This window comes from Peromyscus maniculatus, chromosome 3 (genome assembly GCF_049852395.1).
Source record: "Peromyscus maniculatus bairdii isolate BWxNUB_F1_BW_parent chromosome 3, HU_Pman_BW_mat_3.1, whole genome shotgun sequence".
Taxonomy (NCBI): Eukaryota; Metazoa; Chordata; class Mammalia; order Rodentia; family Cricetidae; genus Peromyscus; species Peromyscus maniculatus.
The window spans coordinates 25204803-25217092 of record NC_134854.1 but is presented as its reverse complement, the minus strand read 5'-3'; the positions used below and the strand labels follow the sequence as shown (position 1 = coordinate 25217092).

Here is a 12290-nt window from a genome sequence, read left to right as displayed (position 1 = left end):
TTTCTATTTGTTTTATTAATTGGGGCATAGTATTAAGTACTGAGGGGGTTTGAAGTTGAAGGATATATTTTCATATTGTTTACATTGAGACTAATGCATTAGATGAATGTGAATTTGTCTAGGTCCACCTTTTATGTAGGTGCTGAATATTAAGGATGTCGGCATTTGATATTTTGCTTTAAAATATTTGTACTCTGTATGCTTGAACATAGGATTTCTCTTGAAATGTCAATGTTGTAGTCAGTGAATATCTGTTGATCAAACGATCAGTAACTTGCATCTTGGCCAGAAACTAGATTTATATAATTTTGTGATAAAAAAAAATCTAAGAAAGAATACTTCGTTATTTTATCAGCTTATTGAGAAAAACATTGATGGAATCTAGGATTCGCAATAAGTGATTTATTGGAGGAGGAGCCTCAGTACTTACTAAAATTTAAGTGTAAAACTGGACTTTGATTTCTAGGAATAAATATTTGGATTTTGTTCAAAGGAGAGTTGGAATTTTCTTATGTTTTGATCACTTATGATTTTCCAAAAGTAAATGGAAACATGAACGGTTATTATTTTTAATCTAATTCTATTGAGATGATGCACTATTTGCTGTGTCTTTTTCTGAGAGTGATATGTTCTAGCTATTTATATTTTTACCTTCACTTTGTGTAAGCTGTGAGGTTTATTTTTTCATCCTGTGACAGAAGGAACGGTACATCTGAAAAGAGTAATTTTAAAAAGGGGACTAGTAGAGTAGTAATTCAACATGATTTTACCACCCCCTTCTGCCCTCACCGTGCAAACATTAATTATCTCTAGACTGTGTATAAGACATTGGGAGACACGCTTGCAGGAAGTAGAGAGGAGATGGAAGGGGCTTCTGGGTAGCAACATTTCCATTTCCCCCTGCAATCTACATCATTGTGTTCTCTCTCAGAAAGTCACTTTGGAACTTTGCAAAGAGTGTGATGACTGCTGAGGAGAGCCTCTTTCTTGCAGCCATTCACCTGCAAACATTTGAGCACAGTCTACTCCGTGACTGTGAACAAAACAGGTTAATCTGCTTCCAGTCCTCCTGAAACTTGGAATGTCATTCTAAAATCTGTTTTTAAGGGAAATTCTGTGGGAAATTTTTGTTGGCAATTGTGAAAGAGATACTGTCTGTTTTGATTTTTAAAACTGTATTTAAAATGCACATTACACAGAACTCACCAGTTTTACCTTTTTTAGATTTACATTACAGTGGCATTATTAAGTATATTCAGTATTTTGTAGTAATTACCCCTATCCTCTCCCAGAACTTCCCACCATCCCAAGCAGTTAAATAATAGTTAACATTCTCCCTTCCCCTCACCCTTGAAAACCTTGATTCTACTTTCTGTGCCTATGAGTTGGCCTTTGCTAGGTACTGTGTTTCTTGTCAAGGTGAATGACATTTGGCTTATTTCACTTAGCATGCTTTCACAGTTCACTGATATAGTATCATACATTGGAATTTCATTCTGTGGAGGGTATGCTTTGATTTTAATATGGAAAAGATAGCAGTTTTCCTCCTGAGTATAGGGGTCACTAAATCAAGTTCCCATATGGACACTGTAGTAGATAACTTAGAGCTTCTAAAAAATTAGCCCATGGAGACAGCAAGGAATGGGGACTAGAAACGCACCCAGGGAGCCACCCACTGATGCTGGGGTTATTTACATGTGCCGGTGATTGAGCACAGCACCTGGACTGCTAAGATTTTCTTGTCTATTCTTTGCAGATAAGGGAGTGATGTTCAGCTGGAATATTTATTGTGAAGCTGGGTTGTGACTTTTGTCATCATTAACATTAAGATTTCACCTACTGTGCTTCCCATGCACTGCTCATTCTATTAACAAAACATCACCCAGGTTTCCTGTGTACTCTGTGAGCTACCTCTGCCTCCGATCCTGTTTCTGGTGGACAGTCAACCAGAAACCCCTAGACAACCTCTGCATTAGTCACGAAGAATAGAGAGGGGGGTATATACTTGATACAACAGTAAACAGTTTTCATTAGATAGGCAAGCTTACCTTCATCATTAAAGATTTTCTTTCTTGCTTCCTTTAAATCCAAGTTAGTTTTCCAGTAGTTGATTCCTTTTTAAAAGATCATGTTATGGACCCACCCAGAGCCATCTATCTGTTTGCCATCAACAGATTTGACAATTTCTATACTGGATCCCTAGAAATTTTATATCTGCATCTGTAACTAACTCCCTGCTCAAGGCACCTAAACCTATCCAGAGGAGCAAGATTCACCATAGCAATGTTTATTACCCAAGTCATCCCATCTTTCCAAGTAGCCTTTGTCTAACTCTTCTTGTTTTCTTTGGGGTAGGATCTCATGTTGTCAAGCTCACCTTTTCAATATATAGCTGAGGCCTCCCGCCTCTGCTCCCCAAGTGCTGGGATTACAGATGCATGTAACCACACATGGCATCCTGTCCTTAATGATTCTTAATGCATTATTCTCTTCTTTTTTTTTTTTTTTTTCCTTTCTGTTATAGCCTGGCTTTTTATATGAGGCAGACTCAGAATTAGATTAATTAAATGAATGTTTACTTGGGTAGTGAGCTGGAAGAGAGGAAGGAAGGGCAGGCCAGAAAACCACATCCCAGTTACTCTGTGTTGCTTTGAATATGCTTTTTCTTTTGAGCCAGGAGAAAGGAGGGAAAAAATGGACGGGCAGTGTTGCAGGTGAGGCCTGTCCTTTGTTTATGTAGGATGTAGGTCTCCAGGGACATGTGCACAGTGGTCAAGGGCTTCTGCTCTGTAGTTTGGTCCTGCAACCAATCTCCACTCCTGTGTTTACTTTCTGCATGGCCTTGGACAGGTTGCTTAGTTCATGTGTGTTTCAGTTTAATTACCTATGAAACTGAGATAATGATGCCCCCTCTTGGGACTCTTGTAGAGACTGAGAAATTATGTTAAAGGTAGTTTTCATAGTAACTGTTAGAGAAGAGTTACATAATAGCTAGCCATCATTCTTACCATTGTCACCTTATCCAGAAACCCTCAGTTTCCATCTCTGTTTTCTGACAACTACATTTTTAGCTGGTCCCAGATCCTTCTCCAGGTTGCGTCATTAGAGGGCATAGATGAGCAACTCTTAATTTTACAGAATTGAGGAAGATGAAAGGAGGTTATGATAGGTTGTTCCATTTTTTCTGCTTATTATCTGCCAGACTTTGGGAGGGTTGTGTTCCAAAGACATTGTCTCTGTCCAGTTGACAACTCATTTCAACCAGCAGCCAGTTCCTCACCCAAATGGCACCTTGCTAACAACATTGGCAGTGAGGTGCTTCTGGAAGCACTTGGTTTGTTTCAGGCAGCAGACAAACAGCAGGAGATTTACATCCCGCTGCTCTGCTCTGTTCACCTTGGCCAGCTTAGCCAAGAGTCAGTGTTGACCCTTCTCTGTTGTGGGAAATGTATACAGAGCAGGTCTTCATGAAGTCAGGGGGCTTTATTATTAAAGGATCACTATCAGATTATTATTGCTGAAATTTTAGCTCTCCACAGTGGATGGACCAATTGTGAGGGCTGCATTGAAAGACACTTCCATTTTTTTTTCAAAGGCTCATTGTTCCCTGCGTTTCTCTTCAGGAGCTCTGTGTGGTTAGTGACCCACATGTGATTCTCTGAAAATGGTACAAGCTTCAGAAGTCTGTCTTATATTCAGGGATGTCCTATATTTCTCAGGATTCTTTGCTCGGATTTGTATTTTAGATGGATTTTATTGGAAGATAAACATCACACTTTAAACAATGTAACATCACTCTTGGACGTATTGCTAAGTTATTATCCAAGCACTAATAATGCATTACTTTTTTTTTTAAATTAGAAAAGATGTTTGATCCAGGTGAGGTGATAGCAATTGTGTTCATTTTCTATATGTTTCAGAGTAAGATGGCAGTATGGCATTTTATTCTTCAGGGAAGAATTTTTAAAGCATTTATAATCTTTATTATTACATGTCATTCATATAGTTACCAGGTGAAAAGAATTCAGGTCCAAATGGATCAGTCATATCTCCAGTGGTGTTTTCTTTTCAGTTTCCATTGATGAATGTCATTGTGCTTTCTGGATGCTTTATCTTGCATGAGGGACAGAATAGAGCGGTACCTGAGAGGTCTACATGTGAAGGTAGACCTAGCCTGGTTCAGCACAAACAAGCCAGGGACGATTCAGGGAAGCTCAGAAGTGAAACAACAGGATTCAAATGGCACCTGGGCCTGACCTTTGCACAGCCTTTCTGACAGATGACGGCTTCTGGAGTCTCTTATGATGTCTTTTAAAGAGTGAAATTCAAACAGTAGGCATTCCAGGATGGACACAAAGCCATCCTGGTTATGATATAGCATTGATTTCAAACTCAGCCTGTTTTATTTGCTCTTGGTACTTCTGAAATGGCACACGGTCTTTGTTTTTTAAATTGCTGTGGTTCATGTTAGTCTTCCTGGCCAGGTTACTTCACTAATGCATAATGGGAGATTTTCTGAAAATATACAGTGACTCCCCCTTCCCAGGCAGGACCAAAGACAGGGCTTAATAAAAAGAAATGCTGTATATAAACCTGTATATTCTTTTTTTTTTTTTTTTTTTGGTTTTTTGAGACAGGGTTTCTCTGTGTAGCTTTGCGCCTTTCCTGGAACTCACTTGGTAGCCCAGGCTGGCCTCGAACTCACAGAGATCCGCCTGCCTCTGCCTCCCGAGTGCTGGGATTAAAGGCGTGCGCCACCACCGCCCGGCAACCTGTATATTCTTTAGAGAGGAGAAAAATGTCCTTTTATGCAGGAATAGGGTTTTTTGGTTTTTTTAAAAAAGCTTTAAGGAAACAGTGTCTTGATGAAGAAACTAATTAGCCATGCATTGAGAGCTGGTTTGTATGGCTTAATGTTTTGGTTTTGGTGAGAAGGGCCATTCTACTTGTCGAGGTGTGGGGATTTTGTAGGTTGGTAGAGCCTTCACTTTGTGGAACAGCAGAGCAGAGAGACTCCTTGCCATGTGGAGATTCTTATCCTCACACACGTTTCTTTTCTGGTCCCTCTGACTACAGATGTGTGGTCATAGAGAAAATATAGGTATCAGTTCTGCTGTTTCACCTCCCAGCACTGGGTGCTCATATGGCTGTCTGGTGTGAATGCTAGGTCCTTAACTCTCTTTTACATGGTGGTATTTTAACCAGATTACAATTGGGAGTATCAAGCAGGAGTCAGAGAATTTGTATATACCTTCTTTGACCATTTGGATTGCTTGATAAAATTTTACTGGGACCAGTGTTTGAAGGGTGTTCCATTCAGTCTTCCACAGAACAGGAAGCAGAGCCCATGTGCTTTCATTCCATTCTGCCATGATGCAGGCAGTGGGCTCTCTCCCAGTGGATGGCAGGTCTTGTTGTAGGGTAGGTACACAGTACTTTGTACACATCTATGTCTTAAAAATGTTATTTTCTAGATGTAGGAGTAGCTTCTTTCTAAACTTTTCCCCTCCAAAGATGCCAGATAAACCTAGGTAAATAGGCAAAGCGTAGTTTTGGATTCAATTCTCTTGAGAAAAGTGTTAATGACATTAAAAAATATAGTCAAGATGGTTAATGTTGGAACCTTTACTAGAATATATAAGTGTTCCTTTACTAGAAACATATAAGTACATCAACCTATAGGCATAAATCTGTGTGTTTTATTCATTCTTACCTTCATCTCATTGCTTTTGTTTTCTTATAGAGAATACTTACAAACACAATGGCTCTATATTGTTAGGAAACTTTATTTCGGTGTTCAAAATAGTAGTAACTATCTAAAATTGCCATCATATTTTGTGGGAACTTTGAGGAAGTTTTACTCCAAGTTGGTGACATGCTTATCACCCCTGTGGTATGAAGAAACAGAAACAAAATTTGTTTCTTTTTTTTTTTTTGGTTTTTCGAGACAGGGTTTCTCTGTGTAGCTTTGCGCCTTTCCTGGAGCTCACTTGGTAGCCCAGGCTGGCCTTGAACTCACAGAGATCCGCCTGGCTCTGCCTCCCGAGTGCTGGGATTAAAGGCGTGCGCCACCAACGCCCGGCTCAAAATTTGTTTCTTAAGGAATTGACTTCTCTCCTGTATTTGACCAAAACAGCAGAATATAACATTACATGGTCTAGGACATTGTGTCTCAAACATCAATCCAGAGGACATCTTGTTAAAATTCAGATTCTAATGTGGTAGTATTGGTGGTGGTCTGACATCCTTGTAGGGCTATTCCTACTGGTCTGTGAGCACCAAGAGAATTATAGAGTATCCTAGATGAAGTGTGAATCCCTAAAGATAATAGCATGATTAAGACCCCATGTAGGCCTTAAGTAGTATTAGAGATGTTACTTTTAACCTTGCTATGAGTCATCATTAAACTTTACTTTAAATTTATCATTATAATTCAAAAGTGAAGATACTAGAGTTTTATAAGTAGATGCATATACCTTTATGAGCCTGTAGACAAAACTATATCTTATATAAACCCAGTACTATAATAAGTATTATAGTAAAGAAAGCTACTTAGAATTATTCTGATTACATATACTAAAACTTTAGCTGTGGGAAGCATATATACATATTCCCATTAGAATTAATAAAACAAATTGTCCAGCTTGTTGATAGGAAACATTGGAGCCCAGAAAGGTTATAACAGAACTACAGTCCCTGAGGCAATATGACATGATCCAGCTTTGTCCATCTCCATTCAGCTTTGCTCATTAGTTGATGAAGGAATTGTCAGATCCAAAGAAACAAGTCAGTAAAGAAGTACATGTTTTATTACCATAAAGAAACCAAATGGTAACAAATCCTGGTGAGGATGAAGGAGAAAAGAAGTCATTATCTATGGTTGGTGCATCCATGATTGAAGTCAGTATAGGAATTCCTCAAACTCAAACCAGAACTTCATGTGATCCAGCTATATCATTCCTAGGCATGTACCTCTGGGAATCAAGGTAGCATTGCACAGAGATACAGGCACATCCATGATTATTGCATTACTGTATGTGAGAGATGAAGAAGCCTGCTGCACAGTATCAGTCAATGAGTGGATGAAGGCAATGTGAGATATATATATATATATATATATATATATATATATATATATACATACATACATAATGGAGGATTTTTTAGCTACATAGAAGAAAGAAGTCATGTCACTTGCAGGAAAATGGATAAAACTAGAGATCATCACATTACATGAAATAAGTCAGACTTAGAACTACAAGTATCACATTTCTTCCCTTCATATACAGAACCTTGATTCAGGGAGAAAAGATATGAAAGTAGACTATTTGGAAATAGAAAAGGGGTCAGCAGGAAGGGCGTGGGCAGGATGGGCAATGGAATGTGTGTAAATACGTGTAGGAAAATGTGGTAATGCAACCCATTATTTTCTATAACTAATATATACAAAAATGGGCGGAAATGTAAATAACATTTTAAAACACGATCACCTTAATGAACATTGAATTCTGGTGGGTAGGAACAGCTGTTGAAAGCATTTTCATTGACTAGAAAAGACCTCAACTTGGAGGGTGTGTTCTTTTAATGTAGTTTCTGAGGATGATTTTTAAGACGTCCTAATTTTAGTTAAAGGGAAAGACTTATCATTGAGTGATTATTAACATAGCATGTATTTCTTCTCCATAGTTTTATCTTTTTGGACACTGAAGAAACAGAAAACATGGTTTATATACTCAAGGTATAAGTTTGGGCCTGAAATATAATTAGTACATGGGAAAGATAACAACAACCAAACAAAACAAAGACAGACTTCCTGCTGCTCAGACAAATATATGAAAACAGGCTAATTGTAGTTTATATGAGTATATGACAGCAGCAGTTATTTAGGATAGGTTTTGAGATAGTCTAAAAGTGATATAGTTCATAGTAAGGGCATTTGTGGTTGCAGCAATGACATTGATCAGGGGCAGAGCTACTATTCACCAGAGCCAAGGCTGCCAAATATCCTACAGTGTGAATTGCTGCACCATATTTTACATGATTGATTCCTTAGCCAGAATGCTCATGCTGCTATCGCTGAGAAATGATTCTATGATCTCAGAGTTAATGAAAATATGAGACCTGAAATACCAAGGTAAATGTTTATGGTGTGTACCACCTTCATACTTTCTGAATCCTAAATTGCTGAGGTGGAATTGCTTATAAAATGAAACACAAAGAAGTAACTTTATTTGCCTGGAACTTGATCTACTTAAAATTATTCACCAGTTATAACCCGGGGCCCATATTTTCATACTAGAGGCAGGAAAGGTCAAAGGAACTGCTAAGGACAACGGCTGTGCTGTTTTGCAAATCAGAAGACAGACCTAGAGGGTTTAACAGGCTTATTGTAAGTTGTTCTGAGTTATGTATGTTAGCCAATGCTGTGATGAAGAGCTTTATTTTGGTAAAACAAAATGGTGAGTAATATAACGTCCATACATATGTCACCATATTTGCACGCAGTTAACACAGCCTATGTCTTTGTTCCATGTGTTCATAGAACCATCTTTATCTACAAAGCTGCACAGACACATGGACATGCAAACACTCACTAACTGATGAGGAAAGAAAGCACAGGCTAGAACAAGGGAGTGGATAGGTTAAAATGACAGGCAAACGTGGCTATCATGGCTGTTATTCCAGTGGCCTTAAAATTTCTCATATTCCCCCACATTTCTGTGCCTAGCTATCTTTTTATAACTGAAATTCCTTTTAAATGAGTAATAGTTTTGTTTATAATTTGTAAAATTCAGATATTTTGGAGGAGGTAATACTTTATGTATAAACTTGTAGATGACTAAAGGTGATTTTCAGTGGGAGTAATTTTAAGAGAATTGTTGATTAGGAGAACATACTTAGTCTTCCACGGAGGTAATGGACAATGCAAAAAAAAAAAACAGCAATAGCTACAAATATATGATATTGTCAAGATTGTGCTTATCTCATAGTTTGCACTGCCCCTCATGACCACCAGAAGACCATGACCTAGCCCCTGCTACATGTGTGGGGCATATTTGACACGGGTCAAGTTTGCATCCTTGAAAGCCCATCTTTTCTTGCAGCTGCCTTCCATATAAATGTGGGGTAAGCGAGTAGAAAAGGTCACTCCAGGAACGTAGAAACATGCCAATCACCAGAAAAGGGCTGACTCAAAGGGACAATTTTCAACCTGAATGAATTAACTTTAAACGAATGCCAACCTTAACCGAATTAAGTTGTGCTCTTTCACATCTATTGCTGAGGTTTCAGTAGACAGTTTTCTAGGTGTTACATAGCTGCAAACCAAAATCAGAGGTCAGCCTCTGCCCTTCGCAGCCCCCAGCAGTGTTGGAGTATCTAACTTCTTCTTTTTTCAAACCAAGTTAGGGTCTACCAACCAATTAGCAAACTTCTCTTAAGGATGAGCAGGCCAACTCCATGAGATAGAACATACACCTGATATCATTCGTGAGGCTAAATAATTCACGGACCCAGTGAAGACCTACTACAATTATCCTGCTAAATTAACCTAGCAGTAAGATGACTCCCAATGGTATTGCTGTACCCATAGAAGAGTGCATTGCTCAGCCCTCATCAGAGAAGCTTCTTCTAGTGTAGATGGCAGTTAACACAGAGCCTCACAACTGGACAATGTTCAGAGAGTAAGAAACTCAGAGTACTCAGCCCTGAATGGGATGTCTCCATCACACTCTTCCCTTCAAGGCTCAGGGAGCTATGTAGAAGGGGTGGTAATGGAATGTCTCCATCACACTCTTCCCTTCAAGGCTCAGGGATCTATGTAGAAGGGGGTGGTAATGGGATGTCTTCATCACACTCTTCCCTTCAAGGCTCAGGGATCTATGTAGAAGGGGTGGTAATGGGATGTCTCCATCACACTCTTCCCTTCAAGGCTCAGGGATCTACGTGGAAGTGGGTGTGTGTGTGGGGGGGGAAGACTGTAAGAGCTAGCAGTGGTGGACAGTTTTAGGAAGCAGCATTTTCCAGACACAACAGGGCAGATCACATATGAACTCAGATTGTGACAGCGTGCACAGGACCTGCACAACCTCAAGCCGGATGAAATCCCAACATGAAGGAGGGGAAGTGGGCACAGAGGCCACACCATTCACAAATGACAGCTGCTGGGAGAGGGAAAGTCAGGTTTCTTCAGTTGAGTGACACTGGGTATATCAACATACTCAGGAGTCGTTGGTCAACACAAATTAGACTCCAGCTTTTTAGTGACTTTTTGTTATTCTTTTGCTTTTGATTTTTTATCTTACTAGAAAGAACATGAAGTTTATTGGAAGGGAAGCAGGGAGGAGATGGGAGAAGCTGGAGGATGGGAAAGAATATGATAAAATATATTCTATGAAATTCTCAAAGAACAAATAAAAAAGATAAGTGGGCCATACTTATACAGATAAGTACCTCTGTGTGTGGTTTCATCTCTCACATAGATAGAAAATTTAAGTTCTGTTGAATTCACTAGAAGAAAAAAGAAGTTTATTCTGGTATTTGTGATGGTTTCTTCTTTTTCAGTGTTTTCATGAACCACAAGGCATCCCTGCTTATGTAATTCTTGTCACTTCTGTTTTTAAATGAAGTGTGAAAAACTGCAGCTGGGGAAAATAGACCCTTAGTTCCTATTAGTGTTTGCATGTCTTGTTCTCACACAGGGTGATAGTGTGCCTATCTACTGTGATTGGCCTTAGGCACGTGTACCCAAGATGTTTTTTCCTGGCCCCATGATTTGAGAAGAGCACTTTTAAACCATAGAAACCTCCCGTTCCTCATGACTTTGTCAGCAAACATCTGCTAGATTCTTCAAGGGGACCTTTGAAGACAACGTGCTTTTGAGGGCTGTCTAATGAATATAAGACAAAGTCATTGGCCTGTGGAGGAGATAGATTGTTATGATTGTTAATTAAAAGGAAGCATTGCAATAAAACTACACAAAATATAGCAGACTAAATGCAGTTATTGAAGGGACTCTTAATAAAGCTTGTTAAGTGCGATTGAATCATCAAGGGCCTCTGGAGGTAAGTTTTTAGCACAGTTGTGGCTTTCCTTGGAAGGAAGGCCCCTGACAACATCTATGTAGCAAATGGTGAAAACTGATGATCTATGGAATGGTCTAAGTCTCCTGTGCTTGGAGCAGCTTTAGCCTGTATTCTTTGTACATGGCCAAGTACTCATGTTCTTGAAAGTATATGTAGCTAATACAGTCAATTAAGAATTAATTTGGGGCCGGGCGGTGGTGGCGCACGCCTTTAATCCCAGCACTCGGGAGGCAGAGCCAGGTGGATCTCTGTGAGTTCGAGGCCAGCCTGGACTACCAAGTGAGTCCCAGGAAAGGCGCAAAGCTACACAGAGAAACCCTGTCTCGAAAAACCAAAAAAAAAAAATTAAGAAAAAAAAAAAAAAAAAAAGAATTAATTTGGGGCTGAAGAAATGGCTCAGTGATTAAGAGTGCTTATTGCTCTTGTATAGGACCAGTGTTTGGTTTCCAGCACCCATGTTGGGTGGCTCACAACAGCCTGTAGCCAGCTCTGAGGTGTCTGGCCTGTGCTGGTACCCACATACTACGTATGTGTTCTCATTCTCTGTCTCTCTGTCTCTCTGTCTCTCTGTCTCTCTGTCTCTCTCTCTCTCTCTCTCTCTCTCACACACACACACATACACAAACACTTGCTGTCTCTCTCATGCTCTCACTGTCTCTCTTTCATACTCTCTCTCACACATATATAAATATTTAAATCCTTGAAAATTTTCTTGCTCGATATTTAATCTCTGATTACTGACTTAATCAAATTGCCTAACTTTCACACACTAATTTCCATGATTCTGACATATTTCATATACTCTAAATAAAGAACGTAAGAATGAATATGTTTGTTGCAAATATGATTGCTGCATTTATGTGTGCCCTGTTCTAAAACACAACACTATGAGTTGGATTAGTTTTACTTTTTAAAGCCTTCCTAAGCATTATAGATCAACTCACTTAGCTTGCCTCCCCAGGAAGTGTGGTAATAATTCTTTCTTGTGTTTTCTTGGATTATGTTATCTTTACAGTTGCATAGTAGCATAGGTTATAGAATCTTAGTTATTGATCATTTGGGGGTCTTGGTTGTCTTGTTTAAATTAGTGACTCAGATTTGAATCATAGAATGGAAATCAAACTGAGTTTCCTTTTTAGGAGTCATTTCACATATACTGTTAAAGGTTAACTTATTTAAAAACTGCCTTCTGTAAGTGGGCATTTC

The 12290-nt window shown here is 39.1% G+C and overlaps 1 protein-coding gene across 6 annotated transcripts in view; it reads left to right on the top strand.

Annotated features, from left to right (window-relative positions):
* Nucleotides 1-12290, top strand: part of Cdk14 (cyclin dependent kinase 14) — a 557745-nt gene that overhangs the window by 113169 nt on the left and 432286 nt on the right. The window lies entirely within an intron of this gene.